This window comes from Mytilus californianus, unplaced genomic scaffold (assembly GCF_021869535.1).
Source record: "Mytilus californianus isolate M0D057914Y unplaced genomic scaffold, xbMytCali1.0.p SCAF_7, whole genome shotgun sequence".
In the NCBI taxonomy this organism is placed as follows: domain Eukaryota; kingdom Metazoa; phylum Mollusca; class Bivalvia; order Mytilida; family Mytilidae; genus Mytilus; species Mytilus californianus.
The window spans coordinates 60295363-60313093 of record NW_026262723.1 but is presented as its reverse complement, the minus strand read 5'-3'; the positions used below and the strand labels follow the sequence as shown (position 1 = coordinate 60313093).

General features: G+C 29.6%; 1 protein-coding gene across 5 annotated transcripts in view; it reads left to right on the top strand.

Moving 5' to 3' along the window:
- LOC127708371 (zinc finger MIZ domain-containing protein 1-like) overlaps positions 1–17731 on the top strand; it is a 205192-nt gene that overhangs the window by 85958 nt on the left and 101503 nt on the right. For 4 of the 5 annotated variants that reach the window (XM_052213229.1, XM_052213231.1, XM_052213227.1 and 1 more), the window contains exon 3: positions 1684–1819. The gene's annotated coding sequence lies outside the window, so the exon portion shown is untranslated. Of the gene's footprint in view, positions 1–1683; positions 1820–10232; positions 10251–17731 lie in introns of those variants that run through there. The other variant, XM_052213230.1, reaches the window with a different exon arrangement.

Sequence of the window (17731 nt, the reverse complement as noted above, 5' to 3'; positions counted from 1 at the left end):
TTTATAATAGACCTATAGACCTATGCACTCTGAATCTGTTTACTGTATGTGAAAATAAGGAGATGTGGTATAATTGCAAATGAGAGAACTATTCACCAGAGACCTTTAGGATGAGGATGTAAACAACTGTAGGTCATTGTATGGCCTTCAAAAATTAGCAAAACCCATACAGTATAGTAAGCTATGAACGGTTTGATAAAATGGGAAGCAATTCAAAATAGAAAAACAAACAGCCTGATTTTTGCTAAAGACACTTAAAAAAAAACATAAGGCAAACAGCAACCAACATCAATCTCTGAATAACAGGTTTCTGACTATTGTCAGAGCCGCATAAAGAATGTGATGAATCTGTGCGAGAGCCCAACCATCCCTTATACCTGGGATAGTGTTGTAAAATGGCACAACTTAAGAACAAATTGTAAAAATCAGTTGAAAAGGACTTATCAGATCTGAACAAGGAACACAAGATATCAGTAAGACATTTCTCTCTAACCCAAACACACTATTCTCATCTATAGGGAATTATAACTTTATCCAAGCAATTTCTTAACAATATAATACAAAATACTGGTGTACCAGTAATTTCAGATACAACTACTTGGTTATATAATTAGTTATTTTTGGTTTTGCTGACTTTTAAAATCTTAAAGTCTTGACCATATATTTATATAAAACAACATTGTAAATGTTCAATTAATATAAGAAAAACTGAAAAGAGGCACACAAGATGGTCCAAGATTATCAAAAGGGGTTTGGGAGTCTCAAAATTATCAATTTTTGAATGATTGAAAACTTCAAAAGGAAAAGAAAAAAAAATTTTTTGTTTGTTTTTTTTTTTGCATCCATTAAAAGAATTTGGCTGCCCCTCTTTCTTATTCCACCATTTGAGTTTTTGAATAAATCTAAATTTCAAGTAATGAATGGAAAGTATTTATTCAGTAATATAAACAAATTTGCCAAAAATTAGAATTGCCTCCCTTAGATCAATAATAAATGATTTATACAGTTTATGGATAATAACATAGAATATTGTCCTATTATTAAATAACCAGTGATTTTTTTATTTATTTAGTGATTGTAATTTATAATATATTTAATCATTCGATTTAAAATGACTATGTAGTAAAGGTGTCCAATTAAATATTTATAAAAGCAGTTAGTAGAATACAGGTGTAAATATTAAGACGTATAGGTAAACTCCAACTTGTTCCCCGATTATCTTGTGTAAATAAATATTAAGTCTGTATCTCAATGTATAATCAATGCAACAGTATCATGTTATGAGTGAAAAAACTTTTGCTCATGAATACTTTGCCCCAATAGGGTGTAATAAATCGCATTTGACATGATGTTAACACGACAGTATAGGACTCGTAGCAGATAGCGAGAGAGGTCCGCAAAGCACGTCATCTTCTTCATTATAGTATTGTCATTCAATGAAAATTATGCTATTTGAAAAGGCTTGTATTGATTTTTAGGCAAGATAATCTAAGCGATGGAAACTAGTATTATTGAGACGGTCACAAGAGAAAAAGACTGAGAATATATGGCTAAAGGCATTGATAAAGTTATCACCAATTGATGTGCATCGCTATCATCATTATTTTAATGTAGTAGTTGTATGATTATTGTTCTGTGGTATCGAGTATTTAAAAAACTTTACGATTTCCTATTTCTCAACAGACTTTTAAATCGTGGAAAGTGATAGTTGAAGAAGTGTGCAGCGTTTGATGGGCTATTGTTACACTTGACTGAAATGGATAGCAATCACAGGTGACTTATCAAGGTATCAGCCACTAAACAGCGGTCAAATAATCAGGTATTTATAACTCTTTGTCAAATCGTTTGTTTCTCGTTATTAGATAATTAGCCAATTGGCACATTACTTAATCATGGTTGTCTAATTAAATAATGAAAGTGTTGAAGGGTAGTTAGTATTATTAGCAATAAATAATGGATTATTCAAGTCAATCATATGATATGTGTATAAAAACACAGGTGACAAGGCTGAAAGGTGTTTAAACATAACTTAGTACTTGTTAAATTGTTTTATTACTAAGGTGTCAGTATTGTTATATAGCTTGTTTGATTTGATTTGATAATACATGTACCTCATGCACATACAATCAGTATAAATCTATGTGTAAATAAAGAAGCAGGGATAATATGTGTATTTATTTTTGGTAAATAAATAAACATGTTTATCAATTAGCTTCTACAGTTTGTTTTCAGATGATTATACACAATATTGAGTTATAATAACAAAAGGGGTGTTTTTATTTAAAAAAAAGTTTTTTTCATTTCTCTTCCTATTTGTATGACCATACTTTGTATTTTGCTTCTTTTTATTTTATTTAAAGTATCCTGTTTGATTTGAACTCTTATCAAGTACTACTTGTACAGTTTAGGGAAATTTTATAAGTAGATAAAAACTATTGATGCAGAAGCACATGATTAGTTAGATAAATTGTTCTTTTTATTAAAGTAATTTACGGGACTTTTTCTGTTACCCAATATTTGTACTTTGTGGTTTATAAACTTGTTAAACAATCATGTTTTTAATGTTAATAGTATGTACTATAAGTAAAGTAATTAAAATTTAAGTTGCTTGTCATCAATTTTCATTTTTACCATTTTGAAGAAGAAAAAAAACTGTATCAATAGGAAAAGCTGAAGGAAATAAGTTAAGGAAATTCTTGTCATAATATCTAATTTCCTTCGACCTTTTACTTAACCCCTTTCTTAAATCAAAATTACTCTAAACAATTAATTGCTTTAATTTCATTGGAGCATTTTTCCTGAATATGTAAGAAAATTTAGAATTTTTGTATAAATGTGAATAATAGGTTTTTAAGGATACAATGTGCTTTACATCAATAAGACAGCAACTCAACAACAAAAAATAAAGTACATTTTATTTAATTTTTCTTATGAATTTATAAAATTGATACATGTGATATTGTAATGTTATATGGATGCACTTGAAATAAAGTTTTCATGAAATTCTGGGAAATAATCAATATATACAGAAACAGTGCTGTTATTGTTGTTCTTCATCTGGTAGTTGATTCTAGTCTTAAATGTAGATAGAACTTTAGACTTGCTAACAGAGTTATTGCTTGATTCTTTATATTTTTATTTAACGATCACCAATTATTCTTTCTACTTCATTCTGTAGTATAAATGCCAAAAAGCATCATTATAGAATAAGGAGATGTTGTATGATTGCCAATGAGGCAACTATCCATGCCAACTTGACACTCAAATGTTTCCTTCTGAAGAGTGATTGCCCTTGACAGAAGAAGTTCCTCACTTTTAAGTTTTCATCTGTTTAAGTTTGAACTTCATTTTGAAAAATTTCTCTACCAAACAAAATTGTGATCATAGCAAGAGAAAAACATGTTGTCAACTGTCTAAAGAAGGATAGAGAAAAGGATGAAAGATTGTTTTGTCCTGAATTCCTAAGGTAAGAGAGAGGTGTTTTAGGACCAAATGATAAAAGATAAGACAAAAGACAACAATAAAATGGATCATAAAGAGGAAAGATGCGCCTTCATGGTAATGCTGGCCCTGCTGGAAGATTATGCCTCCATAACAGAAGAATAGCAATGTAAAAAGACGGTGCTGACTGTAATTGTTGTGTTTTCCATGAAGTACTATAATTTACTGTTGCACTGAATATTTTGTCGTGACTAATTTTTTTATATTAAATGTTCTGTAATGTCAACTTAGATTTTTGTGCAAAAAAAAATATTTTTAATTTCATTTAATAAATAACTTATTGAAAAGTTTACAAAAATATTTTATATCGTCATCCATCTCAAATTTGGTGGAAGAAGCTTGATGGTCATATGCATCAAATCCATTGATCCAAAGAATCAAGTGTTCCTTATTTTTGGAGTTGCTTTATTTGTCCTTAAATCTGTTACTGTGGATTCATTTATTTTCGAGGGTACCAATTTCGTGGATTGAGTGAAAATTATATTTTTGTGGATACTTGATTTCAAAAGTCTGCATACAAGCTTTAAGACGATTTCTACTTTGTTGAACGTTTATATCCGGGGTTAACCTATATCCAAAAAATACATGAAAATTGGTATCCCACGAATATTAATGAAGCCACAGTATTTGCATTTTTCAGCGAGTGGAACTGATTTTTAAAAAATATTACAATAAGTTTATATCTTTTCAAGCTGGACACTTAGCATTATCTTATTGAGAAAAGTTATTGTAATTATCAGTATAGTAGCAAAGTAAGATGTTTAAAAAGGTGTACTCATGTCGTTTTCTAACATATTTATAAAATAAACTGTTACATGTATGATATATCCTACCATATAAATGTATTTAAATATATCTTAAACTGTTTCTTGAAGTTCAAATGATCATAGCCTTTAACCTTTAAATATTGAAACTTATTTAGACAAGTTATTTCAAGGCATAAACAAATTATTTAAACTTTTGAAGATTTGTGTGTTGTTTAGTTGTACTTTTATGGAAAAATATTGAAATATAAGAGGGTATAAAAAGGGAGATAATTTCTTTTTTTAATTCAATGGGTTTCATGTTTTGAATGTAAACCGTTTATTACATTGTAAAATGTTTATTAAAAGGTGTAAATTTTCCATCTAACAAAACTTTATTATGGAAAACCTGACTCTGACGAATATTTTGCATTTAACATAATGTAATTGAGAAAGTGTTAACTTTTTCTTCATTGAATTTAAATATTTCCTACAATATTGCATAGTTTATCTTGACAAAAACATCAATGAGTTTTCATTTGACAAAGAAAAACCTTGCAGGCATATAAAGTTTCTGTGTTAAAAGTTTACTGTTGTGACTGAAAAATGATTTATCTGACAACATTATTGTTAGGTTGTTTGACAAATGCATGCATTCATTTTTTTTATGATGAAAATTAACAAATTTTCAGTCTTATGAATACCTTTATAAGTTCATAAAGGGTTAAATTTTAACCTCTAGGATAAAATATTCATTTATGATAAATGTTTTTTAACTGCCAATGAGTCAATTAGGTAGGTGTACACTGAATTTGTTTTTTTATATATAAATTATGGACTGAAAAAATCCTTGCTAAAAAATGAGAACTTTTACTAACTTTCATAAGAGGAGAAATTGTATAATTCCTTATTGTTATCTTTCTTAAAAGGACCAAAGAATTGGAATATCATAGTACAGGTCACTTACTGTGTCTCTACATTCTATTCTGGTAATTATTTTATAGGCAAGGCAATGAAATTTCTGCCTTCAAATTTTAAAATTGTGTATAAGTGTGACAAAGCAATATCTAGATGTGCAATTTTTTTTCAAACAAATATAATATTAAGTATGTATAAGTTTACGGTACAGGTTTTTGTCATTGTTGAAGGTTGTATGGTTGCCTATATTTGCTTACATCCACTTCATTTGAACTTTGGTGAATATTTGTCTATTGGCTATCATGCCACATCTCCTTAGTTTTATTTAAATTTATTGGTACTGGTTTCTGCACCCATAGAATAAAACCAAAACACTAGTGAACACTAGTGACCAGGGCCTCGGAATTTTTTTGAAAATGCATTAATACCCATGGGAAAGTTATCTTACAATTTTACTTTCCCGCATCAGTTTTCACTTTCCCGTTCTTATTTTTTTTTAAAGTCTGAAAAAAGAGATCAATTTTAATATAGAAAGTCAACATGTGACTTCATGACCTCCATTACTGCTTACTGATAATAACTTACTACCGCTGTAAACGCAAGGAAACAAGTGATTACTTCAGGGAACCAGATTCTAAACTAGATTTTGTCCAATAACCTACTTTGTAAAACAAGAATACGACGTACCGGAAAAGGACCACGTAAAGACGATTTACTTACCCGACGGGAAACTGGTACCTGCGTTTTCGTTTACCCGACGATTTTTTTACTTTCCCCGGGGAAACAGGAAATGGGAATTCCAAAGCCCTGAGTGACCCTCTTTCTTTTATTAAAAGAGGAAGTATTATTAACCATTTTATTTTGCATACTTTTTTTTAAGTTTTGCTGACATTGTAATATTTTAACTTGGTTGATGTTTTATTAGAAGATATGTGCATGTTTTTGACATATTTTCAATGTTTTTCTACCATACTGGCAAAAGTTTTGAAATAAATTGCTTGCCAACATAGTTTGTTTACAGTATTCTATAGCTATGATGCAAAACCCAAACTTTTGGTTGCCCTTATATCAAAAGAATATTGCCTAGAGAACTTTCTGTTAAAAGGTATTTAAAAAAAAAAAAATCAAACAGTAACACCCTTGTTTATATGGGATCAACCAAAAGTCACGTTTTATTCTGTCAATCAGAATTTTCTTATAATAAGTTCATCAAAGGATTGTTGATAAGAAAAGATATTATTCTGTTAATAATTTTGAATTATGCTGCAGTTTAAAACACATAAAATTTATCATTAAAATGAGAAGCTGTTTCCTCTTTTGCAATTTAAAATTTGTTAAGATAAAATGTTGCACATGTACCAATTTCTAATTACACAGTTGCATAACACTTACCGTGACCCAGTAAAATACATGATATGTTTTGAAAATTAAGATAAACAATAGATATTTCAACTTTGATATTATTTCAATCCAATTTTTTCTTTGGTTTAAACTCACAGTTCTCTGATCATAGTATGCTGAAATCTTTGCTCCTTCTATTTAGCTCACATGGACAAATTGTTGATTTGACATATTATACCTATGTCTGTTACTTTTGGTCTCTGGTTGCTTATTGTGTCATTAACACATTTTCATCTCATCTAAAATTATTATACCAACCTTGGCTAAGCTTTGTAAGAATAAAGTATGAAACAGTCTTTATTAAAAGAAACATCTGATGGTCTTTTGTTTATTTTTGTCATTGGGTTGCTGTCACATTGACATACACCTTGCAAGTCTACAAAACTTTGATGAGGATGGAGTGGTAACATGATGATTTTGAAAGTTTACTTATTGGAAGCTCTTGGTAAAACCCAACATTCCAGGAATAATATTACATAAGTCAAAATGTCCTCGACATTTAATACTATAAGGCAAAATGGTTTGATTCTTTGTAAGAATAATATCTGTGAGATCATCCTGAAGTATCTTAATTTTTGTAGTTTCAGTTTCATCCAAAGATTGTTATTGGAGTCCAAGTGAACAGAAGAGGTTCATTTGAATCATATGTTTTGGAGAAGAACTTCTTATAAACTAGTTGGTTTAAACTAAAAAAAATTGGTTAAGACATACAAACAGTTTTATCTTTCACACCATATTGTCTTTACTAAAAATAGCGACTACTATAACATTAATTCAAGAGTTGTGACCCTTAGTTAACAGAATAGTTAAATAAGTATAAACTACAAGAGTTATTGCTCCTGGTATAAAAAGTATTGAATGACAAAGTTTAATGTTGTTTTGTGTCAATAGGGTAATAACTCTGTATTAGTAGTTGATCGTCTTGCCTTTAAAGTATAAGATTGAGCAGGTAATAAATATCTGTCTAACCACTCTGTAGTAACGATCTGTGAACATACTACTAAACTAGTCACTTAGTTATAAACTATACTTGGTTTATTGGATGCACAGCTCCTAGCGTAATTTGAAGTAGAGAGCTCAATTGTTTTAATTGTTTAGTTGAAGTGATTGAATTATTTGAAGTATTTGTGAATTATTTTATATTTAATAAGTGGTGAAATGGGCTCCCTTGTGTCAGTAGAAGAGAACAATTATTAAGCTTCTGTTTTGAAAACTAGGGTTAATTATTACTTTTTAATGAGATATATATATATATATAGATTATTTTAAACATTCTTATATTTACATACTAAATAGTGTGTTAAAATTACATTGTTAGGCAATCTATAATTTTATTTGTGGAATTACTTTATTTTCTTGGTTCTAAATGTGCTTTTTAAAAATATTGCCATAAGAATAAATCATATATTTAGCTTAATAATGAAGTATATTTAAATAGCTATAGGTCACAATATGGCCTTTAACAATGAGCAACACCCATACCATAAAGTATGTTTATTTTATATGCACAAACCTAATTCCAAAACAAATGCAGTTTGTTTACCATTTTATTTCTGTCTGTAGATGTCATGAAAAAAACAATCCATTAAAATTTTTAAGCTCAACTTAAATCTTATTTCCCTTTCCCCCTCCCAACATGGTCCCCATCCACCCTCTTTTTGAATAATGATCACTGCAGAAATGGTTCCTATAGACATTCTTTTGAGTTAATTGGAAAGAAGTAGATTGACCCTTTAACACTTCACTCCTATGGTCGACTAGCGCCTCTCATCAAACCAAAATAATGATTTATGGTCAATTGGTTAGTGTAAAAGTGTGTAGAAATTGTAACATGTGCTCTACACAGATAGTTATTTGTCTGTGATTAGGTTAGATGGCCAGTCTGTGGTCATTATCAGTGGCCAGAATGATTGATAGGTCAGCTGGCTAACTTGTTTACATTCAAACCCTGTTGTTACTACTTGTTAATTAATTGCTACCCACTAAGTTATTTACTAGTGCATGTTCTGAAGTGCAAGTTACAATTAGACCGTTAAATATGTTTTAATTGTATTAATACTATTAATTTTAACAAATATACATGTTACTTAGTATTAAGGAGGAAATTTGTTAAAAAAAAAAACAGGAAATTTCCTTGTGTGTAATTATTTTAGAGGAAATACTGTGACCTTTTGTCATGAAGTAGCTTGCCATAATTATGAGGTAGGAATTTATTTTTGATAATAGGGGGTAATTGATGACCACAATTCTTTGGTATTGTAAATTGAGATTGCAATTGTTTTAAATGACATCCTGTGTTGTGTTTTTTACATTAAAGATTTGTAATAGTAGGGGTTGAATTATTTGATATTGTAAATGTTAAATTGCAATTGTTTTAAACAACATCCTGATTTTTTTTAAATTAAAGATTTATAATGGTAAATGATGAATTGATTCTAATTATTTTTTATCTATTAATATTATAGATTTTGCTCATATACATAACACTGTTGTAAATAATCTAAATTGTATTGTATTTGTTAGTGAAAAAAACTATTTGAAAATAGACCAAAATCTTTGTATATTTATTGTTATAGCATAGTATTGCAAAAAGGTATTTTGAACTACATTATAAAAGGGTTAGTGCACAGGTACTAAGGAATAGTGTACTTCACAGTACATCATTTTGTATTCACAAGCTATTCCAAATGAAAAAACTATTCATGATGATATTCCTTGATACTTATGTAATAACCCTCAGTAAAATTAGATTGTGTATGTTAGCTATGTTAACCACTCTAATAATAAACTGCATTGCTTACTTACTTACCCTGTATCATTGTGATAGAATACATGTCATTAGTCTCTTATTATGGCGACTGTTTTAGAGATTGTGTTGTTGGGGTGCTGTCTCTTTGACATATCCTAAATATCTCTTTTCATTCATCCATAACATTTTTTTTCTTGAATACCCTCAAGTAAGATTGATTAGTACTTTTGAGTTCCAAATAGAGAGAATCGAATATTTCCGGTAATTTGCCAGTATCTTGCCAAAAGTAAGATTATCTCCAATTTTCAAAAGGAATTTCAGACATATAAATCATATGGTGAAAATAACCATGAAGAAGTTAATTATCAGTAGTTTTATGTATTATCAATTAAAATATGATGCTAAAACTTTTAAGTAGTATGATTAGATTTAAATCTAGAACACAGACTTTAATTAAATTCAACTAAAAAAACAGACGTGTTACTTTATCCAAACTAAATCTCTGACAAATTCCAATATTATGCAATAGAAAAATCACAAGTTAGTTTAAAATTGAATTAATTTTTCATTTCTTATTATTACAAATCAAAGGCATATCAAACAAAGAATCGTCTAAGTAAAGATCTTTGAGTACACATTGTTTTCATCCTATCATTTCCTGTCTGTAGAAAATCTCTTTGATGCCATTGACAAAATTGTCCAGAAATATTTAATTGGGCGGAGGTTAAGGGGAATAGATAAGACAGTGATAAAGACCTGCTCTAACAACACTGATTGATACAAGAAGAAGTGATAGCTTGCTACTTATTACAACACTTTGGGGGCCTGTGGATTAAATTACAAGCTGATATGATTGAGGATAACATCAGTTTTTACATATCAGCAGTAGATGTAATGATTATTTTATTTACATATATACAACTACCACTAATCTGTCGGTGAGTAAAAAGATAATATTTTGTTGCATGTCTGTTTATACATGGGTTATTTGATTGGTCATACTGCGGCCAGCAGTAGATTATTGGCGAGACTTTATTGTTTTGTTAAGAGTTTAAATATGTGTGACATTGAACGAAATCCATTCATCTTGTTAGAATTAACCATTTGTATTTCCTCTTATTGTCATAAACCATTGTTGTTTAGAGGCTAGAGAAATCATTATCGGACAAAAACCATCAGGAGACAAGGATTCCATTTAAATATTGCTATTAGTCTCAGTTAATTTAAATAATATCTCGGAATATCTCATGCACGTGTACTGACAAATGTGTTCTTAATAAATCTTGCTTGTTTTCTTTCATGTAAAGGAAATGCAGTTATAGTGTGTAATTGATTAAATTCTTAAGATGTGTATTACTTAGGGAGTTGTATTTTATGTTACTTGTGTCACATTTCTAATTCATTAATGACAAAAAAAAAGATATTATTGTTACGAACTATACTTATACATTTAATGCAAATTTTATTGACAAGCAATTGATTTTTTTAATTTTAAATGTACATCTTGTTAACAAGTTTAACAGGATTTGTTTTTAATTTTGCACTTGAAAATAAACTTTTTACTTTGTAATGTATATTTTTATTTTAATTGTGCATTTAGAATTCAATGAAATGTTAGTTGAAGATTTTTGCCATTTTAGAGGATAATGTCATGAATGTAGTGACTTTTCAAATGTTGAGCATTCAGTGATACATACACCTTGTAAATCTGAATTTTTTCTGTGGTCTGTTAATTGATTTAACATCATTAGTACCAAAACCACATCTTACTTTAATCATTGATGTATCATCCTCTTTTTAACATAGATTTTTTTTAGATTTAATGCTTTTTCCTTTTTCCTGGACCCATTCAATATTTATTTGCTGGTACTGACTGTTACAAGTAATGTTCATACATGTTTAATTTTTTGTTGTGTTTGCTGTAGGACATTTTTTGGTGCAAACTTCTCTGCATATGTCCACTGTTTAATCATTTAGATGCATTATACAAGGCGCTGTTAAAAGTGAACAATGAATATGTAAGAATAAACTGCCCTTTTTAAGGCCCAAACTGTGACAAAATCCTGACACAAAAATAAGCAATATTTAGACAGACTTTCCTAAGAAACTTGTATCATTAGAGTAATAATCACATACATGTATAAATTTTACTTTTTTTTGTTAACATGAACTGCATTGATGTAAACTGAAAAATTCATATGCACATTTATATATCAGTTATTGGCAAAACAGTTTAGTGCATGATACTTTGAGCTATCTATATCTATTGCATGTTAGGAACTGAAAGCTCTGCCTTTTGTTCATACATTGCAGGAAAGTTTAAATTTTACAATGATATATTTCATATAATGGTAGCCTATAGTATAGCCAGGCATAAATGAAAGTGTATTTTCTCCATTGGGGAGAGTCAAAGTTATATGTGTTATGATACCGGGAGATGAACAAAATAAGTTCTATTTGTAAGGGTGATCTAGATTTTGAGAGTTCCACAGTAAAGCATTGAACCAACTGAACTGAAAAATGTGTTCCCAAAGTTAGCAATGTTCCAAGAAATAAAAACTGTGCAACATGTTAAATCTTAAAGCTTCTTTCAGATGAGGGGGTCTTTATTTTGTGGAAAAGAATGACCATGATATGTTTGATGTATTTCAAGAGTTTACATTTTCCCTCAATTCTAATGTTGATATTTCAACTTCTGAAAAGGTAACACAATAAAAAACAAACAAACGAACGGAATTTGTTGTTACTTCTTTTCAAATAGAAATAGAATTATTTCAAAATTTAATCTATGAGAAATTTTTTGGAATAGTGGAATAAAAACAGACATTTACAATTAAACGGATAGTAGCTACGATTTTCATTAAAATTATTTTTTTAATCTATATGCCGGATTTTGTACACAAAGTTAAATTAACTGTAAATAAAACCATCACTGTTTACTTTCCATTTAGCATTTAGAAGCTTTTTAACATTTTACACCTGAATTTAATTTTTGTCTACCAGACACAAATTCGATGTTAAGCCAACCCTTATTCATATGACCTATGTTGACCATAACTCGGCAGTCCTCTATGCGCAATCGCACATTGCCCCTCGAAGAGAGGAATGTTATCGCGGCAATAGAATGAGTATTTACAGTTTCTGCGAGAAAAAGGAACAGAAAAGAGATGCAGACAAGTTATTGTATAATGAAAAAAAATAACGGCGATGAGATCGGTCATTAGAATCACTTAAAAAACCTGTCACGCAGGCAAAGTCACACAGAAGTAGCCGACAATACGACAGTTTGCGAAATGTTAACATTTCTAAATTATTCAAGATCACATGAAAACAAATCGTGACGTGTTCAAATCGTTATTATCCTAAACATGTTTATAAATTTACGGGCAGTGATCTCCTAACCTAGCAGATATAAAATTCAACTTCTTACAATTAAATATTATTCTTCCGGTGTATCCTTCATGATGGCCCCAATTCAATTCACAAACACATGTATACATTATCGGCATTGTCTTGTCATACAAATGTAAAAACAAGTGTATAATATCGCCATTGTTTGAGAACCTTGGGTTCGAATAATATGCAGGCTTTTGTTATATTTTGTTGTTTACATAATTTGATAAATGGTGTCAAATATGTACGTTTAATTTAAAGAAATTATCAAATACGTAAGAAAACAAAAGCACATGTTCATATCTATTTATACCTGGGTCATTTCACTCGCTGTGTCAGCAAAGTTCGGGAAGTAAACCCGATGCATAATTAATGAGATGAATAGGCACGCAACGCGATATTAATTGTCATTTATTAACACTTCTGAGATTTACATAACCATTCCAGCGATCTTATTGTTAATTTTTAGTACATATCTTTGATTTTAGTAGCTTTAAAACTTGGTCATAATTTTGTCAAAATTGATGCTACTATCCCTTTAAGAACAGGCTTGACCCCTGAAAAAGTCCTGATATGAATCTTTCTTTTCTCTGAATATGAGTTATCTCCCATTTTGCAGGCATTGATACTGAGTAGGTATCACCCCTATACAATCATTTAGGAAATAATTTAGTTTTGTGGTTTTTATGAAAATGCTATACTTAAGATAAACGAGTAAAAGTGCAGGAAGGCGGAGTCATAAAATGCACATTACAATTTTGAGTATTATAAATTTTGAATATTTATGATATTTTTGAAAAATGCAACATCAAAAATTGGTTAACAAACTTTATACAAATAGGGAGGTAACAATTACGTAATTTGCTAGAGGAAATGATGGAATATTAAAATTTCACAATGATCAGAAATTAATGTGTCTGGACTGAGCCACGCTGGATTGATGTTTAAAATCCAACATGTAATCTTTCAATCATATAAAAGACAAAGCATTCTCAGAATCTTTTTTGCATTTACTGTGAGGAAAGAACTTGGAAAATCTGGTACCCACATCTGTTCCTTAACGTCTCTTCAAAGCTGTCATAACAGTAAAAGATGAGTGAAAACTTTCACAGATTGTTTTCTTTTTTATGCACTGTTTTTCATCATCTGAAACAAAGACTTCACCCAATTAGTGTGATAAATTGTCTCTATTGCAGAAGAAACAATTAGATAAAACCTAGCAGATGAAAAATGGGTTAAAATCGTGAGCACTGATTCAGTGTCTAACTATTTTTGACAAAGTCGTCAAAGAAGAAAAAAATCTTAACAAACAGAGTAATGATTTAACAAGCGATTTTCAACCTCAACAAACAAGTTATTGTGTATTGCTGACTTAATCTAATGAATACACAGATTAAATGACCTATAACAGCGTGATTGTGACTGAGTGTTGAGATAATTACCAGATAATCAACCCATAGCAGCGTTTCTCTACAGTAATGTAGAAATTAGCTCTGAAGGTATCAGGTTTTATCTGTTACATTTTTTTCACCTCATCTATGTAAATGTTATGGTTGCTTAGGTATTTAGTGAAAATGACGACCTGTCATGTGCTATAAATAAGTAAACGGCAAATTGTTTGTTAGGAATCATAGAAATATGTGATACAAGCCAATTATTCAGACAGTTAGGGGTGATTTACAGGTTTATTATGTATAAACCTATCACCTTTTATCCAATTTAAAAATATTTATATTTTGTGTTTTGGATGGTATTATTCATCATTAAAATACTTATTATATATCATGACCTTGAATTGATTTCATTTGTAATACGATTTTAAGCCTTGTTTGTCTAGCCTGTTCTACATCGAATTAATGCATCTGAAATCGTATATTTAATAAAAATAGATTAGTTCTGTGATACGAGAGTAATATCTTACTTCTAGGGAAAAATTAAAACGTTTTATTTTGAAAAAAGAATCAATAATGAAAAAGACTTTAGCAATAATGGTTTTAATGTCAGTACTGTTTATTACTACGATAAAATTCTTGATTGAAAGGTCTTTAAATTTTTTATCCAGAGGTGAATAACAAAAAAATATGTGTCCAGGAATGGTATATACCATCAAAATAAAAAAAAAAGTATTAAATCAGAAAATTATGCAAAATGTAACTATTTAACAAGATGTCTATGGAAATATTGACTAGAATAAGAAAAATAATGGAATGAATAAACAAGACTAGTGTAGGGGAGGTGTGCATAGATATGTTACATTTTGTGGTAATGCATTTCAAATTTCCTGGTACTACACATCAAATTGATATACTTGCAAAGCAGTTTGACAAGGAATTAATAGTAAAAAAAAAGGGGGGGGGGGGGCTTTCATTTGATCCAAGCTTCTAAATTTGCTGCTGATTCTTCCAATCTCTTTGTATTATTTTCTTATGTCTTATCCCATCTGCTTGACCTTGACACCATTTATAGTGAAACAGATTATTGCCTTATGTTATTTATTTTGGTTATGTCATTTTTAATAATTTGATCAAATATAGTCTTTATGATGTCTCCTTTTATTCATTTTGCTCCGTGAAATGTTTCCTGTAGTGTACTTAAATAAATTATATGCAAATATTACTCCAAATAAATTTTTCTTCATTCATATTTTTTTGGTTATTTATGTGATTTTTTTTAATGATTTACAATCATGTTGTAATTTTTTTATGTATAGGAAATATTTTTTGCATTTAAAACAATATGTACATGTTAACATTTAGCCTAGGGCTAATTTATTCTTGAACTTTATCTTTCTGTAAAATATCCATTTTTTTGTGTTGTGTTAAATGATGACATGATTTATCAGACTTTACTAAATGATCACAAAATCTGGTCTAAGCTTTTTCTAAAAATCCCCGTTCAACTTAATAAACCCACCCTCGGTATAAAATATATTAGTAGAAATTAAATTATGTCTCAGTCAACTTTTTTTCAGACATGTCTAGTAGATATTGAATAAATTTTTATGATGCTGGTAAAATGCACTTTTACAGAAGTATATCAATCTAATGAAATGTAAAATGGTTGGTGGTTTAAGTCAATTTGTTATTATAAATATCCAAATAAAAGATATAGGTACCAAGTCCTGTTAGTATAGTTAATGTTTATTTGTTTTCTTGGTAACTGTACCTCAGATAACAGAGATGTTTTATGGTAACAGATATTCATATTCAAATTTTTCTATTTCCAAAATTTAAAAAAGCGGGACAAGGGACATAATCTGGATTAAAAGGGACAGTAAGCTAAATTTCACAGGCTTGTTTCAAATAAATTTGAGTAATCGGAATTGTTTTTTTTGGAAGTGAAACTGCAGACAGCTTAGTTTTTATTAGGATTTAATTATTTTGCAATGAAAATTCAATTAAATATTGTAGCAAACAGAAAGAACAATATTTTTATAAGAATTTTCTGGATTGTTTGACAACAAATTATTCAGTTTATCAGAATATTTACTTAGCAGTCTGTTTGGTTTGTTTACATGTAGCTTTAGATATTTAATGTGTAAAAGTGAATACTTAGTACAAAGAATGAAAATAAACTCATTTTAAATCATAATTATTTCCTTTAAAATCATTTGTAAAAATCTTTTCAATATAGATTCAAAAGTTGTTAAACATTTACCTCTTTGTATATTTACATTCTAACAGCTTCTTTTGTTAATTTGTAAGTAATTTTTCTCGGTAACAATACATTTACATTTTTCTTTAGGTTTATCTGATGTAAGTAAAGTATTTAACTAATTTTAAACTTCTATTTTTGTGATGAATGATCAATTCATATGTTTTTTTACAGTCATGTCAATGTTTGATCTTAATGCAGTACTTTGATTTAAAAGTTCTTTACACATTCCTATATTAAGATCAGAACAACTGACATATTGTGCATCACAGAAACCTGCACCCTAAAGAAACAAGAAAGACAGGGTTCAATTAAGTATGGGTCAAAGGTCTGGGACCTGTCTATTCTAAGAGAGTAAGTTTCGTTATTTTAGCTCACCTGGACCAAAGGGCCAAGTGAGCTTTTCTCATCACTAGTCGTCATTCGTCATTAACAAAAATCTTCTCCTCTAAAACTACTGGACCAAATTTTACCAAACTTGGCCACAATCATCGTTGGAGTATTAAGTTTAAAAAAATTGGTCTGATTAACCTGCCCGCCAATCAAGACGGCTGACGGCTAAAATTAGAACATAGGGGTAAAATGCATGTCTATTATTTTGAAAACCGTTATAAAAAGACAAATTCTGACAGGCCAGGAATGTTTAGAATGTTGAGCTCTACCAATTATTCATCGACATCAAAACTGTCAGGTGACTTCTTTTAGGAGTAATTGCCCTTAAATGACAAATTTTACCATTTTTTTTTCATGTTTGCCTTTTATCTTGAAAACTATAATAAATAGAGAGAAACTTTAAGTTGCATTAATGATCAGCAAGACAAGATCTACAAAGAAGTATGCATTGTCGAAATCATCTTTCGACTCCTAATTAGAGTTAATGCCCTTTGATGACGATTTTTACCAATTTTTTTGCATTTTGCCTTATATGATAAAAATTATATAGATAAATAGAAACTTTTAAAAAACAAAAAAGATGAGCAAACAAGTCAAATGTTGCCGATATAGTTAATAGACTGTCACTCTTCATAGGAGTGATTGCCCCCAAATGAGGATGTTTTACCCTCTTTTGTGTTTTGAGCAAAAATTAAACAGACAAAATGATCAGCAATATAAGATCAACAAGAAAAAAATTTTTGTCATGAATTCTATTCTTGTCTACAATGTTGGAGAGAGCCCATTGTTGATTATGCATATAGACCTAGGTGGGCGACACAGGCTCTTTAGAGCCTCTAGTTTTATTTGCAAAAGTCAAAGACCTCCCATTCTTTTCACTTATGATTTAGACTTATCACCGGGTTTGTACTAACATGAGCAACACGACGGGTGCCACTTGTGGAGCAGGATCTGCTAACCCTGCTAACCATTCTGTTTT